The 15,859-nt window shown below is 37.3% G+C and overlaps 1 pseudogene; it reads left to right on the top strand.

Moving 5' to 3' along the window:
• Positions 1-14,792: 14,792 nt before the first annotated feature.
• On the top strand, positions 14,793-15,631 carry LOC103091293 (60S ribosomal protein L6 pseudogene; annotated as a pseudogene).
• Positions 15,632-15,859: the final 228 nt, after the last annotated feature.

Here is a 15,859-nt window from a genome sequence, read left to right as displayed (position 1 = left end):
TTCCCTACATATTAACTACACATGACCCCATAAAAACAAGTTTTTTATATTTATAAAAGTGACAAACTTAGAAAAAGAAGTAAATCATGAATATAACGACATAGTTTGGAATTATCAAGGCAACAACCCAGATTCCTGCTAATTTAGTTTCAGAAGATGATAATAATGCTTTTTTATCTCAAACTTGGCTCAAGCTTTTGGAAAAAATATTTCCCCAGGAAATTTGAACCCAGCTGAAGCAATTGATTTTTACTGACTGTATCCAGGATCCTCATTTCTGAAGTTTGGTTACTCCCATGATCGCTCAGTCACACGTATACAAACGGTTATTCAGAATTGAATGGACAACTTTGACAGAGTTAATATCTCTTCTGGGCTTTCACAAAACACCCTTGTTACTCCAGAAGATGGACAAGAACGAGAATAGACATCCCCAGTTTCCTAGCCACAGCAATTTATACAATCAGAAACAGTGCCGGAGTACCCACTGTCAAGACACCATGGAGGGAGCACAAATTTCAGAGAGAACATCGTAAAAATCTTCAGGGAATAGAATTCATCACATTCTAAAAAACAATCTTAAAAAAAAATCACATCTCAAACCTTTTTTTATTTTGTGGACAAGGCTGAACAGACTCACCAAACTTGTTACTTCTTCAAAATTCTCAACAGTGGTGGCCATGATGAAATTCTTGACAGCATTACTCTTAACACAAACAACAGATAACTTCAAATTCATTGAAATAAAAATGAAAAAGGCTTCTGGATGTTAAAAAAAATACTGGCTTTTTGCACACTTTCTACTTAGATAATTTTACATTGATTATGGAAGTTTTAGTATCACCATGACTTCCGTTAAGTTTTATAATGGTAGCTAAGATAAGTACAGCTAAAAAATTTCCAGAGTGTGCTTGGGTTGAAAGGGTCACTTCCTTAATAGATTGAGGCTATGTCAAATCTACTTTAAAATGAGATAACACATATAAAAATACTTTGAAAAGTTAAAAGCATCATATAAATGCAGGACCTTTCATAGATCGAGGCCCTGTTTTGGAAGCACTTAACTATAATTACAAATGCTGATAAATGAAAAAATAGGGCACCCAAAATGCTTTCAATGCCTTTTCCCCCCCAGTGCAAAGGCACTCACCGACGAGGAGAAATCTATGTCATACATTAACCTGGCAAGACCATTTAAATACCAAATATGTAACTAATATTCAAATCTGAGGTCTCCTTTGAGCTAAGCCCCAAAATGTATGATCCATCTTTCTTTTAGCCCTGTATAAATGTATGTTTGTTATAACAATATTTTAAATTATGGCAGTCTAATGAACATAATTATAAAAATTATTTGTCTTTTAAAAAATGATTCACTCTTTCAAAGCTGTAAAACTAATACATTTCTTTGAGACTTGTTGTTCTCCTCAAAGGGTCGGGATGGTTATGTTTACTTTTTCACTTTTGTAGGAAAAATAATGTACAATAATTTAGTTTAGGGGTAGCATTAAGAATTAACTTCAGGGACCTCCCTGGCGGTCCAGTGGTTAAGACTCTGCACTTCCACTGCAGGGGGTGCAGGTTCGATCCCTGGTGGGGGAACTATAAGATCCCAGCTCCCACATGCCATGTGATGCGGCCAAAAAAAAAAAAAGAATTATTAACTTCATACAAAAAAAATTACTCCTTCCTTAGGCTCTGCCTTATAAAGCTGTGAGGTAGCCCTAGCTCCCTCTACTGGCTGAATCATCATCCCATTTTTCTGAGTTCTGTTGACCTAAGACTGACACTCTCCCCCCAGAAACCAGGAGGAAAACCAAGGAGAGCTCTTCTGGCCATGTGCTGGCCTTTCAGAAGCAGCCCTGAGCCAAACAAGCCTGGGAATTTTCTTTCCATCTTTAGGGAAAAAAAGTGATTATCACGAATAAAGAGCCCTCAGTGGAAGAAAGGGAAGTATTTTCCTTAAAAATTAAAAAAAAAAAAAAAAAAGGACCAAGGCGATTTTTGAAGATGAAAGTACAGATGCACAGTGCTCTGTATGTATAGAGTATGACTTGTCCCAGGATAAATAAAAAGAGACGAAGCAATTTGGAAAATACAGTCACATCAAATCTCGTGGCTGCAATGTATGAATGTTAAAAATCTAATATTTACCTTCTTGATAAATGTCTCATTAGGGCCCTCCTACTAGACAGGGCAGAACTGGATTTGGGGTATTTTAAGTGGCATTACACATTTTCTTTAAGTTCAGAGGGTTAAACAGGTAAGTGGTTTCACATGTAGGTCCTTCCTTAAAAAATGAGGACAAAAAATGATGAGCTAGCCACTTTTTTTAGAGGTGGAAAAAAACGAGTCAGAATACACAATCTCTGGAGACCCAGCTCTGCAGTAAGTGGAACCTTCTGACGGTGGAGGCCAGCAAGGCAGCAGCTGGCTTCTGTCACCCTGACTGGGGCGGCCTTGTTAGTGTAGCGTGACCCCTGGAGGGCTCACACAGATAATACCGGCACCTCACCCCACCCTAATCTCCCACCCGTCTGAGCAATTCAACAGCAGATAGGGGCAGTGAGGCCATATTATTCCAAACAACATTTAGCTGAATGGTAGCTGAAGATTGTGACAGCAAAAGACAAATTCTCCCGGTCAAATACTTTCATTCCCAGAAAAGTTTCCTGTTTTAGTACTTTTAAGGCACAAAAATGTCATTAAAATGAAACCAAAATGGAAATCCCACAGCACCCTGAGTTGAACCTAGGAAGACTTTTTTTTTTTTTCATTGCATAGTTGCTTTACACTGTTGTGTTAGTTTCTGCTGTACGGCAAAGTGAATCAGCCATGTGTATACATCTATTCCCTCTCTTTTGGCTTTCCTTCCCATTTAGGTCACCACAGAGCACTGAGTAGAGTTCCCTGTGCTATACAGTAGGTTCTCAGTAGTTGTCTATTTTATACATAGTAGTGTATATATGTCAGTTCCCATCTCCCAATTCATCCCACACCCACCCTGCACAGGAAGACTTTTAAATCTCAAACAGAATTTGGGGAGCCTCCTCTGCTATAAGGGGCAATGATAAACACCACCAGCTAACCAGATAAAGACTAAATCATTCCTTCATATATTGGCATATTTTGTGGACATTATGCCATAGCTCCAGATATGTGCAGAGAGCCTGTTTTTACAATATGCATCCGAATTCTTGGGGACCTGTAGCCGTTCTTCCTGGAATGAGACAGAGTTATGAGCACATAACCTGGGTCAAAACTCTGAAGGCCAGTGACAGTACGGCTTCATTATACAACAGACCCTACATTTAGGTATCATCAAATGTGTTTTCTCACAGCACAAATGAGCAAAAGAAAAAACTTTCCTGATTTCTTACAGCTAATTTTTAGGGCTAGAACTGTACCCTGACATTATTTCATATTTCAAAGTGGGAACCTAAGCAAATTGACACTTGATATATATAAGGAGAATTAAGAGCAGTGCCTCTGGTTGCTTTTTCTACTTCTGTAGTTTTTCCTTTCAAAATATACAGCACCAGGATTTTGCTGTGATGTTCTAATAATCCAATTTGGGTTTTAAATTCTGGCAATGGGACTTATGGGAAAAAAAAAAAACTCTCTCTCCGGTAATCTGCAAGGCCTGGTGCTTTCAAATAAGATCAGACAGTGATCGGAGATGATGTTTTCCTGTGGCAGGGCACTGTGTTTTGGGAAAGACTGATTATTCTTTTCATTTTGCTTGCACCAAACATGACGTGGCTTATATGCTATAGTTTGACTGAATGCAGTAGCCAGGGTCTCTCACACCTTTGAGGTTCACAATAGCTATTAATTATGAAGGATGCTAATAATTTTTTTAAAATCTCTTTTCAGAAAAATATGCATTCTACACATTTCAGAGGAGGTTAATATATCAATAAAGAACTGTTTTCTATATCATTCTTTTAAACAATATTGACAGACTTGTTTAATGGTAAGGATTATATTTCCTTTATTGAATAACATATTATATAGCTTTGAAATTCATAATTCATCTGAGAAAAATATATTTCTTTCATGTCAGCGGAAATTGATTCATTAGATGTTGTTATGTTGGTCAAAGAAAGTAAGCTCATTCTGTGTGTGTGTGTGGGTGTGTGTGTATAAAGGAAGGAAACGTTGGTGAGCAGTGGAGGTGGTTATTCACTCTTGTACACCAAAGTAATTCATTTGTTGAATCTGCCCATAAGTCTCAATAGATTATGAAACAGAAATGAATGAATCCATTCTCATTAGAACAGTTTCACCAGTTTATTAAGAGCTATGTCTTTGTGTTCTTTTTGTCACAAAGACAAAGGGAGAATTTATTAATGATAAACATGCACACTATTTCAACCTAATGAGAAGCATGTCACTTTACAACTGGAACTTGGTAATTTTCAAGTCAATCCCTTTATTTTACTATTTTGGAAACAGAATCAAGAAGATGAAATAATTCTTTTAACTTCACCTAATTGGTTGTCAGGGGAGTTCATAATCAAACCAAGACTGCTGAATGAGTCTGTTTGCAGTACCCACTTCCACCTGTTGTACTGGACAATTTTTAAGCTATTCATTATTCATTATAAGTCTGTTAGTAAATAAATGTAGAAGTAGAAGTATGAACATCCTTCTATTATTAAAATGTATCCCAGTAGGATTATAGGAAGAGCCAGATTAAAAAATAGGCAAATCAGGCAATCTATATAAATCACTGCAATAAATCGGAACTATGATGCCAGGAAACTAGGGTTTCTGCAGAACACTTTGTACACAACTGATAAACTGCAACTTGGTTTGCTCTTGGTGAAAATAAAAGCATTCCTCACCCACACTAGCCTATCTCTGAGTATTTCATTTTGGCTGTGATTTACAAGTTGGCAGGGAGTGCCAGGGACAGTTAGCTAAAGTTCATAAACAAGTAATACAAGGCTTTACTGGAACAGTGATTTATTTTATTATTGAAATAATTATTTAAATTTTAAATTGTTTAACATACTTCCTGAGAAACTGTCTATCCTAGAACATTGAAAATGCAAACTGAAAAATGCAGATAAATGAGAAGATTTTACAGACATGAAATCCAGGAGAAAACAAACATTTACATTATTTGTAACAAAACTTCATAATTCTATCTATGCACAATATAGCTTCCTGTAGTTAGTGATGGAGAAACTTAGATAAAAGACAAATTCCAGACTCTTAAAATGTTATGTTTTTAAAGGATAAGAAAATCCCATTTATGATATCAGCAGCATCAAAAAATGCTTAGAAATAAATTTAACAAGAAATAGTCTAATCCTACATAAAGAAAACTATAAAATACAACTGAAAGCAAAATATTCTTGAAAATATGAAAGATATTCCTTGCTCTAGGATTGGTTGTCTCAATATTAATATGCTACACCTTGGTTAGTTAATTTATAAATTTAATGTGACCCTAATGAAAATACCAGTGGCCTTTTGTAATAACAGAGTTAGATGAATTCATACTTCATTTCACATGAAACAATATGAAAGACTAGCTAAAGAAACACTGAAAGAAAGAGGGAGAACTAACAATAAGAGAACCTACTACAAAGCATCTACAATTTAAAAAGTATGATATTGGCATGTGAATAGATAGATAACCAATGGAATAGAATGGAAAATCAAGAAATAACTGCTCTATGTACAGTGAATAGTGCAGGTGGTTCTGTAATCACTGGGACAAAGGCTTTTGTTTTGTTTTGTTTTATTTTTAATAAATATGTTGGGATAACTGGATAGCCATTTGAGAAAAGATAAAATTAGATCCATTTTGTGCATTGTATACAAGAATAAAAAAATTTATCGGAGATCTGGAAGTAAACATGACATACAGTGACCAGAAGAGAATGTGGGTAAATTCTTCTCTAATCTGACTGAAAAGAAACACCTCACTATGATCAAAACTCCGGGTGCCACAAAACAGAATGATAAGATGGACTACATAAAATTAAAAATTGTATAGCAAAAAACCCTCAAAAAAAAAGAAACAAAGCCCAAACACCAGGGAGACCCCACAACCCCACCCATTAGCAGAGAGGCTGCCTAAAATCATAATAAGGTCACAGATACCCCAAAACACACCACCAAATGCGGTCCTGCTCACCAGAAAGACAAGATCCAGCCTCATCCACCAGAACACAGGCACTAGTCCCCTCCACCAGGAAGCCTACACAACCCACTGAACCAAACTTACCCACTGGGGGCAGACACCAAAAACAATGGGAACTACGAAACTGCAGCCAGCAAAAAGGAGACCCCAAACACAGTAAGTTAAGCAAAATGAGAAGACAGAGCAGATGAAGGAGCAAGGTAATAATCCACCCGACCAAACAAATGAAGAGGAAATAGTCAGTCTACCTGAAAAAGAATTCAGAGTAATGATAGTAAAGATGATCCAAAATCTTGGAAATACAATGGAGAAAATACAAGAAACTTTTAACAAGGACCTAGAAGAACTAAAGAGCAAACAAACAATGATGAACAACATAATAAATGAAATTTAAAATTCTCTAGAAGGAAACAATAGCAGAATAACTGAGGCAGAAGAACAGGTAAGTGACCTGGAAGATAAAGTAGTGGAAATAACTACTGCAGAGCAGAATACAGAAAGAAGAATGAAAAGAATTGAGGACAGTCTCAGAGACCTCTGAGACAACATTAAACATACCAACATTTGACTTGTAGAGGTCCCAGAAGAAGAAGAGATAAAGAAAGGGACTAAGAAAATATTTGAAGAGATTATAGTTGAAACTTCCCTAATATGGGAAAGGAAATAGTTAATCAAGTCCAGGAAGTGCAAAGAGTCCCATACAGGATAAACCTAAGGAGAAACACGCCAAGACACATATTAATCAAACTATCAAAAATTAAATACAAAGAAAAAATATTAAAAGAAGCAAGGGAAAAACAAAAAATAACATACAAGGGAATCCCCATGATCTTCTGCTGATCTTTCAGCAGAAACTCTGCAAGCCAGAAAGGACTGGCAGGACATATTTAAAGTGATGAAAGGGAAAAACCTACAACCAAGATTACTCTGCCCAGCAAGGATCTCATTTGGATTTGATGGAGAAATTAAAACCTTTACAGACAAGCAGAAGCTAAGATAATTCAGCATCACCAAACCAGCTTTACAACAAATGCTAAATGAATGTCTCTAGGCAGAAAACACAAGAGAAAGAAAAGACCTAAAATAACAAACCCCAAACAATTAAGAAAATGGTAATAGAAATACACATATCGATAACTACCTTAAATGTAAATGGACTAAATGTTCCAACCAAAAGATATAGACTGGCTGAATGGATACAAAAACAAGACCTGTATATATGCTGTCTACAAGAGACCCAATTCAGACCTAGGGACACACAGACTGAAAGTAAGGGGATGGAAAAAGATATTCCATGCAAATGGAAATCAAAAGAAAGCTGGAGTAGCAATTCTCCTATCAGACAAAATAGACTTTAAAATAAGGACTATTTTAGACTTTAAAATAAGGACTATTACAAGAGACAAAGAAGGACACTACATAATGATCAAGGGATCAATCCAAGAGAAGATATAACAATTGTAAATATTATGCACCAACATAGGAGCACCATAGGATACACAAGGAAAATTCTAACAGCCATAAAAGGGGAAATTGACAAGTAACACAATCATAGTAGGGGCCTTTAACACACCACTTTCACCAATGAACAGATCATCCAAATGAAAATAAATAAGGAAACACAAGCTTTAAATGATATATTAACAAGATGGGCTTAACTGATATTTATAGGACATTCCATGCAAAAACAACAGGATACACTTTCTTCTCAAGTGCTCATGGAACATTCTCCAGGATTGATCATATCTTGGGTCACAAATCAAGCCTTGGTAAATTTAAGGCAATTGAAATCATATCAAGTATCTTTTCTGACCACAACGCTATGAGACTAGATATCAATTACAGGAAAAAAATCTGTAAAAAGTAGAAACACATGGAGGCTAAACAATACACTACTAAATAACCAAGAGATCACTAAAGAAATCAAAGAGGAACTCAAAAAATACCTAGAAACAAATGACAATGAAAACACAATGACCCAAAACGTATGGGATGCAGCAAAAACAGCTCTAAGAGGGAAATTTATAGCAATACAATCCTACCTCAAGAAACAAGAAACAGGTCAAATGAACAACCTAACCTTACAGCTAAAGCAGTTACAGAAAGAAGAACAAAAAAACCCCAAAGTTTACAGAAGGAAAGAAATCATAAAGGTCAGTTCAGAAATAAATGAAAAAGAAATGAAGGAAACAATAGCAAACATCAATAGCACTAAAAGCTGGTTCTTTGAGATGATGAACAAAATTGATAAACCATTAGCCAGACTCATCAAGCAAAAAAGGGAAAAGACTCAGATCAATAGAATTAGAAATGAAAAAGGAGAAGTAACAACTGACACTGCAGAAATACAAAGGATCATGAGAGATTACTACAAGCAACTCTATGCCAATAAAATGGACAACCTGGAAGAAATGGACAGATTCTTAGAAGAGTACAACCTTCCAAAACTGAACGAGGAAGAAATAGAAAATATGAACAGACCAATCACAAGCACTGAAATTGAAACTGTGATTAAAAATCTTCCAACAAACAAAAGCCCAGGACCAGATGGCTTCACTGGCGAATTCTATCAAACATTTAGAGAAGAGCTAACACCTATCTTCTCAAACTCTTCCAGAATATAGCAGAGGGAGGAACACCCCCAAACTCATTCTACGAGGCCCCCATCACTCTGATATCAAAACAGACAAAGATGTCACAAAGAAAGAAAACTATAGGCCAATATCACGGATGAACATAGATGCAAAAATCCTCAACAAAATACTAGCAAACAGAATCCAACAGCACATTAAAAGGATCATACACCATGATCAAGTGGAGTTTATCCCACAAATGCAAGGATTCTTCAATATACGCAAACCAATCAATGTGATAAACCATATTAACAAAATGAAGGATAAAAACCCTATGATAATCTCAATAGACACAGAAAAAGCTTTTGACAAAATTCAACACCCATTTATGATAAAAACCTTGCAGAAAGTAGGCATAGAGGGAACTTACCTCAACATAATTAAGGCCATATATGACAAAGCCACAGCCAACATCGTTCTCAATGGTGAAAAACTGAAACTATTTCCTCTAAGATCAGGAACAAGACAAGGTTATCCACTCTCACCACTATTATTTAACATAGTTTTGGAAGTTTTAGCCACAGCAATCAGAGAAGAAAAGGAAATAAAAGGAATCCAAATCGGAAAAGAAGAAGTAAAGCTGTCACTGTTTGCAGATGACATGATACTGTACATAGAGAATCCTAAAGATGCTACCAGAAAACTATTAGAGCTAATCAATGAATTTGGTAAAGTAGCAGGATACAAAATTAATGCTCAGAAATCTCTTATATTCCTATATACTAATGATGAAAAATCTGAAAGAGAAATTAAGGAAACATTCTCATTTACCATTGCAACAACAAAAAATAAGATACCTAGGAATAAACCGACCTAAGGAGACAAAATACCTGTATGCAGAAAACTATCAGACACTGATGAAAGAAATTTAAAATGCTACAAACAGATGGAGAGATATACCATGTTTTTGGAACATTATGAAAATGACTATACTACCCAAAGCAATCTACAGATTCAATGCAATGCTTATCAAACTACCAATGGCATTTTTCACAGAACTAGAACAAAAACTTTCACAATTTGTATGGAAACACAAAAGACCCCGAATTGCCAAAGCAATCTTGAGAAGGAAAAAAGGAGCTGGAGGAATCAGGCTCCTGGACTTCAGACTGTACTACAAAGCTACAATAATCAAGAGAGTATGGTAGTGGCACAGAAACAGAAATATAGATCAATGGAACAGGATAGAAAGCCAGAGATAAACCCTTGCATTTATGGTTACCTTAGTTTTGATAAAGGAGGCAAGAATATACAATGGAGAAAAGACAGCCTCTTCAATAAGTGGTGCTGGGAAAACTGGACAGCTACAGGTAGAAGAATGAAATTAGAATACTCCCAACACCATACACAAAAATAAACTCAACTTGGATTAAATACCTAAATGTAAGGCCAGACACTATCAAACTCTTAGAGGAAAACATAGGCAGAACCCTCTATGACATAAATCACAGCAAGATCCTTTTGACCCACCTCCTAGAGAAATGGAAATAAAAACAAAAATAAACAAATGGGACCTAATGAAACTTAAAAGTTTTTGTACAGAAAAGGAAACCATAAAGAAGACAAAAAGGCAACCCTCAGAATGGGAGAAAATATTTGCAAATGAAGCAACTGACAAAAGATTAATCTCCGAAATTTACAAGTAGCTCATGCAGCTCAATATCAAAAAAACAAACAACCCAATCCAAAAATTGGTAGAAGACCTAAATAGACATTTCTCCAAAGAAGATATACAGATGGCCAACAAACACATGAAAGGATGCTCAACATCACTAATCATTAGAGAAATGCAAATCAAAACTACAATGAGGTATCATCTCACACCAGTCAGAATGGCCATCATCAAAAAATCTATAAACAGTAAATCCTGGAGAGGGTGTGGAGAAAATGGAACCCTCTTGCACTCTTGGTGGGAATGTAAATTGATACAGCCACTATGGAGAACAGTATGGAGATTCCTTAAAAAACTAAAAATAGAACTACCATACGACCCAGCAATCCCACTACTGGGCACGTACCCTGAGAAAACCATAATTCAAAAAGAATCATGTACCACAGTGTTCATTGCAGCTCTATTTACAATAGCCAGGACATGGAAGCAACCTAAGTGTTCATCGACAGATGAGTGGATAAAGAAGATGTGGCACATATATACAATGGAATATTACTGAGCCATAAAAATAAATGAAATTGAGTTATTTGTAGTGAGGTGGATGGACCTAAACTCTGTCATACAGAGTGAAGTGAGTCAGAAAGAGAAAAACAAATACTGTATGCTAACGCATATGTACGGAATCAAAAAAAAATGGTTCTGAAGAACCTAGGGGCAGGACAGGAATACAGACACAGACATAGATAATGGACTTCAGGACACAGAGAGTGGGAAGGGTAAGCTGGGTTGAAGTGAGAGAGTGACATGGACATATATACACTACTAAATGTAAAATAGGTAGCTAGTGGGCAGCAGTCACACAGCACAGGGAGATCAGCTTGGTGCTTTGTGACCACCTAGAGGGTTGGGCTAGAGAGGGTGGGAGGGAGATGCAAGAGGGAGGAGATATGGGGATGTATATATATGCATAGCTGATTCACTTTGTGATAAAGCAGAAACTAACACACCATTGTAAAGCAATTATACCCCAATAAAGATGTTAAAAAAATAAAAATAAAAATAAATCCAAATGCCATAAACAAACACAAAAGACAGGGCAAACTGAGAAAAAAATATTTGAAAAAATACTACTGAGAAGGCTAATTTCACTAATACAGAAAAAAAGTTATACCATTGAAGAAAAGAACAAAAATCTTACAGAAAAAAGAAAATCAAATGACATGAACAGACAAGTCACAAAAGTAGGTATTAAAAATAACCCTTACACATATGAAAAGATGCCTAACTTCATTCAAGTTAGAGAAATTCAAATTAAATTACACAGAAATATTTTTTCTCACAGGTTAGACTGGCAAAAAAATCAAAGCTTGACAAATGTACTCTTCTGATGATGATGTTGAGAAACTAACATTCTCATACATGACTGGTGGAAATGCACTATACTTACAGAATGGATTTTGCCAATATCTAACAAAACGACTTATTCATTTAACATTCTAAGAATTTACTGTATATACATCTCCAACTACAGGAATAAAATATATATATATACACACACATATATATGTACACACATATATATACACATATATATATATGCATGCACAAGAGCATTATAGCAATTATAATGACAAAATATTGGAAATTATTTAAATGTCTAAGCATACGAGTTGGTTTAATTAACCATATTACAAACACTCAAAGGAGTACTATGCAGTTATTAACATATATACACTACTATATATAAAATAGATAAACAAGGACGTACTGTGTTGCACAGGGAACTATATTCAAGATCTTGTAATACCCTATAATGGAAAAGAATCTGAAAAGAATATATATATATGTATACATATATATGTGTAACAACCACTTTGCTGTACACCTGAAACTAACACAGCACTGTAAATTAACTATACTTCCATTTTTTTAAAAAAAGAAAAAGAAAATGAAGATGTTTGTGAATTCATATGCAGTGATTTCTAGGACACATTGTGAAGTGAAAAATACAAGTGCAAAACAGCATATACAGTACACTACTTTCGTGCTAGAAAAAAGGGAAAGTAAGAAAGCATACATATTGTTTTTACATTTAAAAAAAAGCATACACACACAGGAAGTGTAAACCAGCAGACAGTGAGGTTGATTGCCTACGAAGTGTGGCAGGAACTGAGATGGGCTGCAGAAAGGAGTGACAATTCTCTGAGTTTTTGTAAATTTTGACTTTCTGGAAGCATGTTAATGTTGTTAGTAATCACAAAGTAAAATTAAATTAAGGATGAGAAGGGAGTTCCTGATATTAAAGCAAATAGAAATAAATAGACCAGGATCTATTTCAAATGAATAACACAGTCACACTGGAGGAGGGTAGAGAACTAATCTAAGTTATCAACAAATGTGGTATCTGACCATATGTCCTGTCTTGGGCAGACAGACAGGACAGATGAGAGAGAAAACTGCAAACAAATTCTGAACTCCCTCTAGTATAATAGATTTGTTTATTGTAAGGATATAAGGGAAGCCATTCTATTAGGTATATCGCAGGATTGAGCAAATAAGCAAATGTATTTACGTTGCTGGGAGCCAGAGATCTCAATTGGGAGAAGGGATATACCAGCCAGAAATAGAGGTGGCAACCCTGTAGGAACTCACGATTTCTAATAACCATATGTGTGTGTGTGTGTGTGTGTGTGTGTGTATTGGAGTGTGTGTATGCATACATATATACACATGTCTGTGTGTATATATGTGTGTATGTATACACGTATATAAATGCACATGCTTTTTAGTTTTCTTAGAAGCAAAGACAGGCAGAAGCAATCAGTAGACATAGTGCCCAGATGTATTGGGGTCTAATGCCATTAGATTCTAGGACTGAGGCAGAGTGGGTAAATGAACAACAGGGAAAACCATGTTCCAGAAAGTAAGAAAGCACTCAAAAAATGAGGAGGCATGTCACAAGAACACAGGACCCACCCTGAAGGGGCTTCAACTGGAGAAACCTGGAAAAATATGAGGAACACAATAATTAAGGAACAGTAATAGATTATAGATAATTGAAAAAGTGGAACCATGAGTCCATACCAATAATAAGTAGATAATAAAGTGAAGCAAGGAAAGAAGGAAGAAAGGAGGGAAGGAAGGAGGGAGGGAATAAAAGTGAAGGGAGGGCTCTTGCTTATAGAATATTGCGAGACAACTGGTAAATGTAGAGAGCGTGATAAAGAATTGGAAAATCATAATTTTTCAGCCAAAGACTAGTTCAGGCAAAAATCATCAATGGGAGCTAAATCAAGAGGGGGAAATTTGATGCGGAGCAGAGTATTTGCATGGACTTGAAACTCCTCTCCACAGATTGCTATTACTTGCAAGGAAAAGAAAAGTAATAGGGTCTTGCAAGGTAAGAATGGCGGGGCCTCTCTGCAGGACTCGATTTCAGGATCCCAATTCTTCCCCATCCTAACTGGGAGGGTATCAAGTCAACAACTTGACTTTCAGGGATCGGACACGCCCAGGGCCATTTGGGAGGCCTCCCAGACGCTTCATTTCTCTCGCTTGGGTTTAACGGTGGGGCACGAAGAGCGTGAGATGGGATGCTGTAGAGGCTCCGGGGCTGCTGTTGCTCGCCACGCTCCGGGGCTGGGGAAACAGGGCCCCTCCAGGCATCCCTAGCGGGCCAGTGGGGCAGCAGGGACAAGGGCGGCTGCGCGCGCTCCGCGTCCCGGACCTGGGTTCCAAAAGACAACGCCGACCTCGTCTCCACCACGTTGTGGATTTGAGGCTGAGGACAAATGCAGGTTTTCTGGTCTCCCCACGTCCGCGGCCGGAAGTCGTCTCCTGGGCTTTGCGCTTTTTTCAGTTTGGCCTGAGTTTGGGGTGTGTGTGTGTGTGTGTGTGTGTGTGTGTGTGTGTGTGTGTGTGTGTGTGTGTGTGTGTGTGTGTGTCTTCCCCTCCTAAACCGAATTTCTTGAATGAGACAGTCTGATAAGAGCAAAAGTCCTGAAAGCAAATGGTTTCAAGTTCCAGCCTTGCTGCTTCCTGGCTAGGGAGATTGTTAAAGCTAAGTCTAGGATTTCTACTCCGCAAAAACAGAAATAATGGAATAGGGACTTGTGACCACTAAATATATGTAGCAAACAAATAATAGTTGTGAGATACATTCAAATCGTCAAGAAGGTTATACTGTACTGGGGAGACAACTCAAAAGTTAACCATTTATGAATGTTGCTGCAGATGTGTGGCGATTTGGAGGAAGGCACATATCTTTTAGTGGGAGGGGTGAAAAGGATGTAGAAAGAGGATGAGAACTTGTAGTCTGGTAGGCCTATCGATGTATAGCTATGAGATAATTGGTGAAACGCCTTTTAAAAAATATATGTATTGGTAGATGGCGGTTGAAAAGGCTGAGAAGCCAGATACTGAGGAGAAAAATCCTGAAGCCAAGAAGGCTGAGGGTGGTGGCAAGGTTAAAAAGGTGAAGCAGGGGAAGCCCCACTGCTGCCAAAACCCTGTCCTGGTCAGAGGAATTGGCAGATATTCCCGATCGGCTATGTATTACGGAATGGCCTTGTACAAGAGGAAGTATTCAGCAGCTAAATCCAAGGTGGAAAAGAAGAAAAAGGTGAAGGTTCTTGCTACTGTCACAAAACCAGTTGGTGGTGACAAGAATGGTGGTACCCGGGTGGTTAAACTTCGCAAAATGCCTAGATATTATCCTACTGAAGATGTGCCTCGAAAGCTGTTGAGTCACAGCAAAAAACCCTTCAGTAAGCATGTGCGAAAACTGCGTGCTAGTATCACTCCTGGGACTATTCTGATCTGCCTCACTGAGCACCACAGAGGCAAGAGGGTCATTTTCCTGAAGCAGCTGAGCAGTGGCTTGCTAGTTGTGACTGGGCCTCTGTCCCTCAGTCGAGTTCCTCTGCGGAGAACACACCAAAAATTTGTCATTGCCACTTCCACCAAAATTGATCTCAGGCGTGTGAAAATCCCAGAACATCTCACTGATGCTTACTTCAAATAGAAGCTGCGTAAGCCCAGGCACCAGGAAGGTGAGATCTTTGACACAGAGAGAAATACGAGATTACAGAGCAGCTCAAGGTTCATCAGAAAGCTGTGGACTCACAAATTCTGCGAAGAATCAAAGCTGTTCCTCAGCTCCAGGGCTACCTCTGCTCTGCGTTTGCTCTCACAAACGGAATTTATCCTCACAAAGTCGTGTTCTAAACGTCTTACAAAGAACCTAATTAAAAAACTGTCCATTTCAAAAAAAAAAAAAAGTAATAGATATACAATGGAGAAATGAGACAACACCCTGGTAGGATCATCAAAGCTAACGCCACCAGTGAGAGGCAGATGGGCACGATGTCTTGAGAAGGATATAGCTTCCTCTATGAGATATTTCAGCTGAGACTGTATAACTTAATCGAATAATGAAGAAACAGTAGACAAATA

Source organism: Lipotes vexillifer, unplaced genomic scaffold, assembly GCF_000442215.2.
Source record: "Lipotes vexillifer unplaced genomic scaffold, Lipotes_vexillifer_v1.1 scaffold294, whole genome shotgun sequence".
In the NCBI taxonomy this organism is placed as follows: Eukaryota; Metazoa; Chordata; class Mammalia; order Artiodactyla; family Lipotidae; genus Lipotes; species Lipotes vexillifer.
The sequence above is the reverse complement of the archived record's forward strand: the minus strand, read 5'-3'. Positions and strand labels throughout refer to the sequence as shown.